The sequence below is a fragment of the Pseudophryne corroboree genome, chromosome 1, assembly GCF_028390025.1.
Source record: "Pseudophryne corroboree isolate aPseCor3 chromosome 1, aPseCor3.hap2, whole genome shotgun sequence".
NCBI classification, from domain to species: Eukaryota; Metazoa; Chordata; class Amphibia; order Anura; family Myobatrachidae; genus Pseudophryne; species Pseudophryne corroboree.
Window position 1 is genome coordinate 481,515,430 of NC_086444.1, and position 13,107 is coordinate 481,528,536.

The following is a 13,107-nucleotide window of genomic DNA, read 5'->3' on the forward strand; positions in this document are numbered from 1 at the left end:
TAATGCAGTGAGTAAAATACCTAACTGCATAGCAAATATACTTGGCGCAGTCGCACTGCGGACATTACGCATGCGCATTAGCGACTAATCGCTCCGTTGCGAGAAAAAAATAACGAGCGAACAACTCGGAATGACCCCCATGGTTTTGCCCAACTGCTAACAAATTGGCTGCTGCGATCAATGCTGGATTACCCCCTCTGATCCTACAGATACAATTGTGGATCTGCATGCCATGTATATATATATGTGTCAGTTTTTAATTTTCTGTAACATATTATTCATGGCTGAAATGTGTTTGCTGTACGAATTCCTATAACTTTCACTTATAACATGAGAATGCAACCTGTGTGTGATTTATTGTACAGTGTAGATAACCTGTACAGCGTCTAGGTTGGAAGTTACTATTAGCAACCACAGCTAGAATTGATACCTTATAATCAGGGGTGACTACAGCTGTGCCAGGACCAGGTACTTGTGTGGCAAGCCCCCCTCCTTAGGAAATATCAAAAAGAATAGCCTTTGTGCTGCCGCGAAGCAGCTGTGCTGCACATGGGGGTGCCGTCGTGAGGACGGATGGGCGCTGGCGACAGGTGCTATTGCTCACATCCATCCTCCCCTCCCTGCACATCATGCAGGCAGGGTGAGAGAGGAGTGACTGCTCCTCTGAGCAGGGTGTGTGGGCTATGGAGAGAGATGCTGCTTTCTTAATAAGAGTACCCCTACAAAGGACGGGGGGGGGGGGGGGATTCAATTATTTCTCCCTAGGGCCACCACTAGATGGCACCCAACAGAGCAATTTAATTGTTACTCCATTTGGGTGCACTGTCGTGAGGAGACACATTTCAGCTCGCAGCCCCCCCATGCTGGAGAACTGAAATGTGTGAGAAGTGACCGATTTGAGCGCACAAACTGCACTTTTCACATTATGACCAGCTCTTTGGTTAGGTTTAGCCGGTTTACACGGCTTAACCTGGCCTCTCTGGGCACAATCAGCACCCAAAAAACAACAACAACTGATTTGCACCCCATGATCTCAGGTGTGCAAAACAATCGAATCCCCCCCCCCCAATGCAGTCTTTTTTCTTGTTTTGAGTACCTTTAGGACAATGTAAGCAGGTACAGTATGTCTCTCTACATTCAATTTACATTGAGATGTATAAAATCAGTATTATTATATACAAGATAAAGAAAATGGAATGTATATGCCTGTTTAGCAAACTAGCCGATACAGATTTGTGTACCAAGTAATAACACACAAGTGAGCTGTGACTAATCACACAGGTGCAACAAGTGACTTCGCATGGTTATATATTGAACAGGATGGACAAGCTTTACTACAGCACAGATGCATAAAAAGAAAGAAAACAAACATGAATGAGCAGTGCCACGTATTGGGCTCATCCCTCCTCAGCGTCGCCTACCGCCCGCCCTGTGGGATACGCACTTCTAACGCCACTTACAGCGGCTCATTACAGCACAGAACGCAACTGTACTACGCCCGCAGCGCTCTCCTGCCGGGAGCTGGGGCAGTGCACTGCAGCTGCTGCTGCATCCTATACTAGGAGCCTGCTGCACTGTCACCCTGAGCGCCTAGCCGGAAACGCCGGGGTAACACAAGCCGCTCTCTGTGTATACACTAGCAACAGCGGACGCGTAGCCTGTGAGGCGCCCATCCCCGGCCCTGCCCGATATCCAGCCAGCCAGTGCGTTACTTCCTGTTTCCCTGCATTTGTCACCCGGGGCCGCCGGTTGCCCGGCAACGCGAGAGCAGCGGCCCCGGGTGATTGATGCGTCTTGGAGCGGGGTGTGGCTACCCAGGGAGGTGTCGCCGGCTCACAGCGCCGCCGCTTACCTCTGGCCACTGGGAACAGTGGGAAGCGGCGGCGACTGGAGCGAGCGGGGAAGAAGTTAGTCCGGAGCTGGCAGCTAGAAGAGGCGGCCGGAGGTGAGCGCAGCGCTGTTCTCCGGGGAGGATGGCATAGTGGGTATCACATGCACTGTTACTGGGGCAGTCATGTCACAGCGGCAGCCACTCGCCCCCCTGTACACCGGAGCTCCCAGGCGGCCTGCTTGCAATGGGCACGGGGCGCACTGAGCTCTCCTCGCCTCTTGTTACACTTTGTTTATGCTGTATGCAGCTGTGCCTGCTGCCCGTATCTCCTGCTATCATACTATAGTTTATGTAAATAGTATGCGTTATGTATAGAATATACTTTCTAGTGGTGATTTCCAAACTATACTTATTTTCTCTGACGTCCTAAGTGGATGCTGGGGACTCCGTCAGGACCATGGGGATTAGCGGCTCCGCAGGAGACAGGGCACAAAACTAAAGCTTTAGGATCAGGTGGTGTGTACTGGCTCCTCCCCCTATGACCCTCCTCCAAGCCTCAGTTAGGTTTTTGTGCCCGTCCGAGCAGGGTGCAATCTAGGTGGCTCTCTTAAGGAGCTGCTTAGAAAAAGTTTTTAGGTTTCTTATTTTCAGTGAGTCCTGCTGGCAACAGGCTCACTGCATCGAGGGACTTAGGGGAGAGAAGTTCAACTCACCTGCGTGCAGGATGGATTGGCTTCTTAGGCTACTGGACACCATTAGCTCCAGAGGGAGTCGGAACACAGGTCTCACCCTGGGGTTCGTCCCGGAGCCGCGCCGCCGACCCCCCTTGCAGATGCTGAAGATTGAAGGTCCAGAAACCGGCGGCAGAAGGCTTTTCAGTCTTCATGAAGGTAGCGCACAGCACTGCAGCTGTGCGCCATTGTTGTCACACACTTCACACCAACGGTCACGGAGGGTGCAGGGCGTTGCTGGGGGCGCCCTGGGCATCAATGTATAATACCTTATTCTGGCTAAAAATACATCACATATAGCCCCTGGAGGCTATATGGATGTATTTAACCCCTGCCAGGTCTCAGAAAAACGGGAGAAGAAGCCCGCCGAAAAGGGGGCGGGGCCTATTCTCCTCAGCACACAGCGCCATTTTCCCTCACAGGCTGGTGGGAAGGCTCCCAGGCTCTCCCCTGCACTGCACTACAGAAACAGGGTTAAAACAGAGAGGGGGGGCACTTATTTGGCGATATGTATATATATATTAAAATGCTATAAGGGAAAAACACTTATATAAAGGTTGTCCCTGTATAATATAGCGTTTTTGGTGTGTGCTGGCAAACTCTCCCTCTGTCTCCCCAAAGGGCTAGTGGGGTCCTGTCCTCTATCAGAGCATTCCCTGTGTGTGTGCTGTGTGTCGCTACTTGTGTGTCGACATGTATGAGGACGATGTTGGTGAGGAGGCGGAGCAATTGCCGGTAATGGTGATGTCACTCTCTAGGGAGTCGACACCGGAATGGATGGCTTATTTAAGGAATTACGTGATAATGTCAACACGCTGCAAGGTCGGTTGACGACATGAGACGGCCGGCAAACCAATTAGTACCTGTCCAGGCGTCTAAAACACCGTCAGGGGCGTTAAAACGTCCTTTTACCTCAGTCGGTCGACACAGACACGGACACTGACTCCAGTGTCGACGGTGAAGAAACAAACGTATTTTCCTTTAGGGCCACACGTTACTTGTTAAGGGCAATGAAGGAGATGTTACATATTTCTGATACTACAAGTACCACAAAAAAGGGTATTATGTGGAGTGTGAAAAAACTACATGTGGTTTTTCCTGAATCAGATAAATTAAATGAAGTGTGTGATGATGCGTGGGTTTCCCCCGATAGAAAATTATTGGCGGTATACCCTTTCCCGCCAGAAGTTATGGCGCGTTGGGAAACACACCTTAGGGTGGATAAGGCGCTCACACGCTTATAAAAACAAGTGGCGTTACCGTCTCCAGATACGGACGCACTCAAGGAGCCAACTGATAGGAGGTTGGAAAATATCCTAAAAAGTATATACACACATACTGGTGTTATACTGCGACCAGCGATCGCCTCAGCCTGGATGGGCAGCGCTGGGGTGGCTTGGTCGGATTCCCTGACTGGAAATATTGATACCCTTGACAGGGACAGTATTTTATTGACTATAGAGCATTTAAAATATGCATTTCTATATATGCGAAACTCTGGTATCAAGAGTAAGTGCGATGTCCATATCTGCCAGACGATGTTTATGGACACGACATTGGTCAGGTGATGCAGATTCCAAACGGCACATGGAAGTATTGCCGTATAAAGGGGAGGAGTTATTTGGGGTCGGTCCATCGGACCTGGTGGCCACGGCAACAGCTAGAAAATCCACCTTTTTTACCCCAAGTCACATCTCAGCAGAAAAAGACATAGTCTTTTCAGCCTCAGTCCTTTCGTCCCCATAATATCTGCCCAGGGATAGAGGTAAGGGAAGAAGACTGCAGCAGGCAGCCCATTCCCAGGAACAGAAGCCTTCCACCGCTTCTGCCAAGTCCTCAGCATGACGCTGGGGCCGTACAAACAGGTGCGGTGGGGGGTCGTCTCAAGAGTTTCAGCACGCAGTGGGCTCACTCGCAAGTGGACCCCTGGATCCTACAAGTAGTATCCCAGGGGTACAGATTGGAAATTCGAGACGTCTCCCCCTCGCAGGTTCCTGAAGTTTGCTTTACCAACGTCTACCTCCGACAGGGAGGCAGTATTGGAAACAATTCACAAGCTGTATTCCCAGCAGGTGATAATCAAAGTACCCCTCCTACAACAAGTAAAGGGGTATTATTCCACACTATATTGTGGTACTGAAGCCAGACGGCTCGGTGAGACCTATTCTAAATGGAGTCACTCAGAGCAGTGATAGCGAACCAGGAAGAAGGGGACTATATGGTGTCCCTGGACATCAAGGATGCTTACCTCCATGTCCAAATTTGCCCTTCTCACAAAGGGTACCTCAGGTTCGTGGTACAAAACTGTCACTATCAGTTTCAGACGCTGCCGTTTGGATTGTCCACGGCACCCCGGGTCTTTACCAAGGTAATGGCCGAAATGATGATTCTTCTTCAAAGAAAAGGCGTCTTAATTATCCCTTACTTGGACGATCTCCTGATAAGGGCAAGGTCCAGAGAACAGTTGGAGGTCTGAGTAGCACTATCTCAAGTAGTTCTACGACAGCACGGGTGGATTCTAAATATTCCAAAATCGCAGCTGTCTCCGACGACACGTCTGCTGTCCCTAGGGATGATTCTGGACACAGTCCAGTAAAAAGGTGTTTCTCCCGGAGGAGAAAGCCAGGGAGTTATCCGAGCTAGTCAGGAACCTCCAAAAACCAGGAAAAGTGTCAGTGCATCATTGCACAAGGGTCCTGGGAAAAATGGTGGCTTCTTACGAAGCGATTCCATTCGGCAGATTTCACGCAAGAACTTTTCAGTGGGATCCGCTGGACAAATGGTCCGGATCGCATATTCAGATGCATCAGCGGATAACCCTGTCTCCAAGGACAAGGGTGTCTCTTCTGTGGTGGCTGCAGAGTGCTCATCTACTAAAGTGCCACAGTTATGCATTCAGGACTGGGTCCTGGTGACCACGGATTCCAGCTTGAAAGGCTGGGGAGCAGTCACACAGGGAAAAAATTTCCAGGGAGAGTGATCAAGTCTGGGGACTTCTCTCCGCATAAATATACTGGAGCTAAGAGCAATTTACAATGCTCTAAGCTTAGCAAGACCTCTGCTTCAAGGTCAGCCGGTATTGATCCAGTGGGACAACATCACGGCAGTCGCCCACGTAAACAGACAGGGCGGCACAAGAAGCAGGAGGACACTGGCAGAAACAGCAAGGATTCTTCGCTGGGCGGAAAATCATGTGATAGCACTGTCAGCAGTTTTTTCATTCCGGGAGTGGACAACTGGGAAGCAGACTTCCTCAGCACGACCTCCACCCGGGAGAGTGGGGACTTCATCGAGAAGTTTTTTCCACATGATTGTGCACCGTTGGGAAAGACCAAAGGTGGACATGATGGCGTCCCGCCTGAACAAAAAACTGGACAGGTATTGCGCCGGGTCAGGAGACCCTCAGGAAATAGCTGTGGACGTTCTGGTAACACCATGGGTGTACCAGTCGGTGTATGTGTTCCCTCCTCTGCTTCTCATACCAAAGGTACTGAGAATTATAAGACGTAGAGGAGTAAGAACTATACTCGTGGCTCCGGATGGGCCAAGAAGGACTTGGTACCCGGAACTTCATGAGATGCTCACAGAGGACTCAGGGCCTCTGCCGATAAGAAGTGACTTGCTTCAGCAAGTACCATGTCTGTTCCAAGACTTACCGCGGGTGCGTTTGACGGCATGGCGGTTGAACGCCGGATCCTAAGGAAAAAAAAAAGGCATTCCGGAAGAGGTCATTCCTACCCTGGTCAAAGCCAGGAAGGAGGTGACCGCACAACATTATCACCACATGTGGCGAAAATATGTTGCGTGGTGTGAGGCCAGGAAGGCCCCACGAAGAAATTTCAGCTCGGTCGATTCCTGCATTTCCTGCAAACAGGAGTGTCTATGGGCCTCAAATTGGGGTCCATTAAGGTTCAAATTTCGGCCCTGTCGATTTTCTTCCAGAAAGAATTGGCTTCAGTTCCTGAAGTCCAGAAATTTGACAAGGGAGTACTGCATATACAACCCCCTTTTGTGCCTCCAGTGGCACTGTGGGATCTCAACGTAGTCCTGGGATTCCTCAAATCACGTTGGTTTAAACCGCTCAAATCTGTGGATTTGAAATATCTCACATGGAAAGTGACCATGATGTTGGCCCTGGCCTCGGCCAGGCGAGTGTCAGAATTGGCGGCTTTGTCTCACAAAAGCCCATATCTGATTGTCCTTTCGGACAGGGCAGAGCTGCGGACTCGTCCCCAGTTTCTCCCTAAGGTGGTGTCAGCGTTTCATCTGAACCAGCTTATTGTGGTACCTGCGGCTACTAGAGACTTGGAGGACTCCAAGTTGCTAGATGTTGTCAGGGCCCTGAAAATATAGATTTCCAGGACGGCTGGAGTCAGGAAAACTGACTTGCTGTTATCCTGTATGCACCCAAAAAACTGGGTGCTCTTGCTTCTAAGCAGACGATTGCTAGTTGAATGTGTAGTACAATTCAGCTTGCACATTCTGTGGCAGGACTGCCACAGCCAAAATATATAAATGCCCATTCCACAAGGAAGGGGGCTCATCTTGGGCGACTGCCAGAGGGGTCTCGGCTTTACAACTTTGCCGAGCTGCTACTTGGTCAGGGGCACACCCTGGCTGAGGAGGACCTGGAGTTCTCTCACTCGGTGCTGCAGAGTCATCCGCACTCTCCCGCCCGTTTGGGAGCTTTGGTATAATCCCCATGGTCCTGACGGAGTCCCCAGCATCCACTTAGGACGTCAGAGAAAATAAGATTTTACTTACCGATAAATCTATTTCTCGTAGTCCGTAGTGGATGCTGGGCGCCCATCCCAAGTGCGGATTGTCTGCAATACTTGTACATAGTTATTGTTACAAAAAAATCGGGTTGTTATTGTTGTGAGCCGTCTGTTCAGAGGCTCCTACGTTTGTCATACTGTTAACTGGGTTTAGATCACAAGTTATACGGTGTGATTGGTGTGGCTGGTATGAGTCTTACCCGGGATTCAATATCCTTCCTTATTGTGTACGCTCGTCCGGGCACAGTATCCTAACTGAGGCTTGGAGGAGGGTCATAGGGGGAGGAGCCAGTACACACCACCTGATCCTAAAGCTTTAGTTTTGTGCCCTGTCTCCTGCGGAGCCGCTAATCCCCATGGTCCTGACGGAGTCCCCAGCATCCACTACGGACTACGAGAAATAGATTTATCGGTAAGTAAAATCTTATTTTAGGTTGTATGTGGTTGTTAGACCTAGTAATATTATTTTCTTATTTTTCCCATCTACATGGAAAAGTATGTATGCCCAAACAATTGCCAGGATTCAATTGTGTTTGGTCGCACATGCATGTCGTGGCTAAGCAGTCAGAGTTTAGTCACGTAATAAGGCTAAACCAGTCTAAAGTCCTGCTTTGGGCGTCCAAACTCCCGACTTAGCGCACAGTTCATCTTGAACCTCAGGAGGCTGTGAGAAAATGTTACCCCTTCGGCTACCTGGCGTCTAAATGGAGCAGCAATTGAATTGCTCTGTTTTGCGCCTCCTAGTGGTAGCCACGGGTTAAAACAATTGAATTGGCCCATGTATGTGAGTCCGTATGTGTTAGGGAATTTAGTCTAAAATTGGGTACGCACTGCAACGTGCGATGGGAGTCGGAATCGCCAAGTGCATACACACTTGCCGATGCCGTGGGCGACGGAGTGATAGTGACGGCGGCCAGCATTAGCCCTGTTTTCTGCCAGGCCCTCCAGCAGGGCTGACCAGAAGACGTCGCTGACGACTGCAGGAGACGTGCAACTAGAGCCGATATGGCTGATGTATTGCTAAATGTATACCCAGCTTGAGCTCCAATTGGGAAGGGACTAATGGATGACTTATGTTTTCTGTATAGCGCTGAGTAAAATTGTGGCGCTAACTAAATAATGAGACTAAAGGTACGATAGTATTTGATATGAAGGTACGATAGTATTTGATATTAGCTTATGGTAAGATATGTATGTACTGCTTACCCCTGTCGCTATTTGGGTCTAATGCTTATCATGTAGTATTATATGCTTATGGTCTTTATTAAGTATTAAAATTGCCATGTTGGAATGTACACATTATTAGTATATTCTAGTATTGTTTTGTGGTCTTTTATAGCTTTTTTCCCCTCATTAGTTATTGGTAATAAACTGTTTATGAGGTGAGGAACTTTGAGAATCCATAACAAGTTCTATGGTTGTGTTCAGAAAAAAATGTGAAAAATCGAGCAGGATTAAGGGGTTTACTAAGCCTTGGATGGAGATAATGTCGACGGAGATATAGTACCAGCCAATCAGCTCCTGTTATTTTTCAAACACAGCCTGTGGCATGGCAGTTAAGATCCGATTGGCTGGTACTTTATCTCTATCCAAGGCTTAAGGGGGGTAAATACAGAGCAATGTTCACTTAATTTCTAAGGAATCTGACTAGAAATTAAGAACACATCGCTCCGTGTTTAGGGGGTGCTGGCGACAGCGATGCGCGGCCCCGCGTGTTGCTATCGCCAGCTCTAGATTTGGCATGCATGCATGCCAAATCTACTAGATCGCTCATTTCACCGCTGGGTGAAATGAGCGTTCCCCATCACCACCACCTCGCTCAGCACACATCGCGCTGTGTGCTGAGCGGTGGGAGAGATCGCTCAGCACACATCTTCCCCATGTGTACCGCCCTTTAGTAAATAGACCCCTAAGTGTCTTATTTCTCAAGCGTCTTTTTTCTGCATAAGGTTATGTATTCTGGCTACTGTATGTAACAACAGTCAAATGCTTAATATTTTACAGAAATCTGTTAATGGAGACTGTAGTGTGACCTCCTATGTACCAAACGCAAACACTTTTCAGTGATTGGTCCTTTTTTTATTTTTTTTATCGCTTTATGCCCATGGAGGCATACTTGCAGGAAAGGTATCTTATGATCTTTCTCCTCCCTCCCAAATAGCATGTGCAGTGTCAGAGTTTTAAAAGGAAAGACCATTTTTGAAAGACTGAAGAAACCTCTGTGAATGTAACTCAGGGGCAGATGTATTAACCTGGAGAAGGTATAAGGAAGTGATAAACCAGTGATATGTGCAAGGTGATAAAGGCACCAGCCAATCAGATCCTAACTTAATTTACATATTAGAGCTGATTGGCTGGTGCCTTTATCACCTTGCACATATCACTGGTTTATCACTTCCTTATGCCTTCTCCAGGTTAATACATCTGCCCCTCAGTTACCCTGTGAATGTGACAGTGGTTAGCCAACGCTACTGCTGTCCCTGCTAGTTGTAGTTGTTACTGGGGGGGAGGGAGAGGGCATTTTTGGCACCAATTAAATGAATAAAATAGGCCCATAAATTGTTGATCTAAACTTTCATTTAAATCTTTGTTAATGAGTACATTGTTTCTGTAATAAATGTATACCATTTGCCAATGTGTGATCTAGTTAGATACTGAGCTATTATGAGCCACCTCAGGAATAATGAAACTAGGGTGAGGTCACAAAAGACTGTGGGAAGGGCTGCTTTGTTTGTTGTCAGAGTAGGACAGGCAGCATATGCTTTTGGCTATGATAAAATGCTGTTTTATTGGTATGAGTATTGCGCCACACTACATTTATAATTCATTACATATGGCAGTTTATACTGCATTAGTTTTTTTTTTTTAGTTTTTTTTTAATATGTTCTTGTTAATCATTTGATTGGTTTAAACCAGCAAAAAGACTCCGCCTCCCTGATATTCAGGTTCATACAGTTGTCTTGTCTTTCAAGGATTAACCCAGTGCTTCCCAAATTAGGTCCTCAAGGCACCCAGCAGTCCAGGTTTCAGGGATATCCCTGCTTGTGCTCAGATGGTATAATAAAACTGACAGGTACTAATTAAATTACCTGTGCCATGGGTATCCTTAAAACCTGGACTGTTGGGGTGCCTTCAGGACCGTGTTTGGGAACCACTGGGTTAACCAAATGAAAAAGGGATTACATCCTTAATCAAGAGAAGGATACGCTGTCTCCTGCAGGATGTTTCATGAGGTTGCGCTTTCTCGGTGTGATGAGTTTCAAGGCGAAACATGTTGTAATAAATCAATAACTAAGGGAGTATTGACTACAGTGCAACTTATCCTCTTTCTAAAGGGCCCTACACACATGCCGATTTGTGTGAAAGATATGAACGAGAACTCGTTCATATCTTTCAGTGTGGAGGCTCCAGCGATGAACGATGCGCGGCCCCGCGCTCGTTCATCGCTGGTCCCCCGTCGGCTGTGCATGCAGGCCAATATGGACGATCTCGTCCATATTTTCCAGCACTTCAATGGAGCCGCGTGACGGGGGGAGTGAAGAAACTTCACTCCCCCCGTCACTGCCCCCCCGCCGCCGGGTCGCCCGTCGGCCGTATCCGCTGTCGGGCAGCTCGGCGGCGGATCGCCCAATGTGTAGGGCCCTTAACATACATGTAATAAGAGATATTTTTACTTTTTGTATAAATGTTATGTAAAAGTGCATAGGAAATGGAATATAATACTTCATTTGTATATGTTTATGGTATTATTTCACTTGAATTAGATTTCTATATACACATAATTTAGGATTTAGATTTGCAGATTATAAAGGTGTGGACAGTGAAATGTTTATAAAATAATAACGTAATATAAAAGTGCTGTAACCAGATACCGTTCAGCCCCATTCTTGTGAACGGTGCTGGCCATACTTAATACACACATCCTGCAATGTTGGGGTTCTGGATGATGGGTCGACCCTATATAGTCGACAGGTACAAAAGGTCAACAGTGCTTAAGGCCAGCAGTTTGGACAATGGTCCACAGAAGTTTTTTTGTTTTATTTTGTTTTTCAACTTTGTCATGATATACCGTGCATGTAGACTAGTAACCTGTGCAGAGCGCAGCACCTTGCCCGAAGCGTGGCAAGTGAAGCAGTAAACTAATTGGGGTCACCTGTAGCTTAACATAAAAAATGACCCCCCCCCCCTCAAAAAAAAAAATTAAAAATGTAGTAGAGCATTTCCCTGTTGACATTTTGACTGTGTTGACTTTTTGCACCTGTTGACCTTTTTCCTGCTAGGATGTGGGGTACATCCACTGTGAAGGGGGTGTTTCCGGCAAGGGAGGGGAGCACGGCCGCCATCGGCGTCACTGTTGGGGGGGCGGGGCCCAGCACTTACGGAGGTGCTGGGCTTCTCTCCGGCTCTACCTTCATGAATAATGCAGTGCACTTATCTATGTATATATGTGTAGTATAATGGGGGGTGTCGTACGGTATGCCGGCGCTCGGGCTCCCGACGCCCAGCATACCGGCGCTGGGAGCCCGACCGCCGGCATACCGACAGCGTGGCGAGCGCAAAGGAGCCCCTTGCGGGCTCGCTGCGCTCGCCGCGCTGCGCTCGTCACGCTGCGGGCACGGTGGCGCGCTACGCGCGCCACACTATTTTATTCTCCCTCCAGGGGGGTCGTGGACCCCCACGAGGGAGAATAGTTGTCGGTATGCCGGGTGTCGGGATTCCGGCGCCGGTATACTGTGCGCCGGGATCCCGACATTCGGCATACAGAAGACCACCCATAATGGGGGTGTATTCAAGAGAGCAGATGTGATCTGACGGAATTACTTCAAGGGGACATGACTAGTAAAAGCTTTATGTAGCCCTCTGAGACACGCACAAAAAATAAATAAATATATATATATATATATATATATATATATATATATATATATATATATATATATATATATATATATATATATATTAAAGTTTGGTCCACAGACCACTGTCCGATATTCGGGTTTCAATACACACTCCGTTTTATTTGGGCGGCCGCTCAGTTCCACATAAGGCAATCAGGTATATGGCCCGAAAATCTGTAGAAAAAGAAGGAAGAGAACAAGTGCCTATGGTGTAGTAATTTCAGGAAGGGGTACTAAGATTTTTCACCCACATAAAACTGGAATGTTTCACCACGCAGGCTAAATGGTGACCAAGCCCGCGTGGTGAAACATTCCAGAACTATCTGAGGAATCCAAGGCAGTAAATTGATATGCTTTGGTTACAAGCTACTATCTGGTATGCAGCTTTATGTGGGTGAAAAATCTTAGTACCCCTTCCTGAAATTACTACACCATAGGCGCTTGTTCCCTTCCTTCTTTTTCTACATATAGATATATAAGCAATAGTTACGTTGATGCGCTCCTTCTGTTAATTGTCTATAAAAGTTCTTTAGTAGTAGTTCACTCAGCAGTAGCTTATGTAGTGATATTTAACACTCAAACCATAGATTCCTGTATGGTAGGCAGCTCAGTTCCTTATATACCACTTGGTAGGTGGTTGTTTGGGGTAATCTGTGAAAACAGTGGGGGAGGGAACAGGCGCCTAATAGTGTAATAATTTAGAGTAACAAATGTACAGTGGGCCAAAAAAAGTATTTGGACAGCCACCGATTGTGCAAGTTGACTCACTTAAAAAGATGAGAGATCTGTAATTTCCAACATAGGTACACTTTAACTGTGAGAGACAGAATCTCAAAACAAAACAAAACAGGAACTCACATTGATTTTGA

The 13,107-nt window shown here is 47.4% G+C and overlaps 1 protein-coding gene across 1 annotated transcript in view; it reads left to right on the forward strand.

Moving 5' to 3' along the window:
• The first annotated feature begins 1,774 nt into the window (after positions 1 to 1,774).
• Positions 1,775 to 13,107, forward strand: part of GOLM1 (golgi membrane protein 1) — a 182,865-nt gene continuing 171,532 nt past the window's right edge. The window contains exon 1 of the mRNA XM_063913771.1: positions 1,775 to 1,945. The gene's annotated coding sequence lies outside the window, so the exon portion shown is untranslated. The remainder of the gene's footprint in view (positions 1,946 to 13,107) is intronic.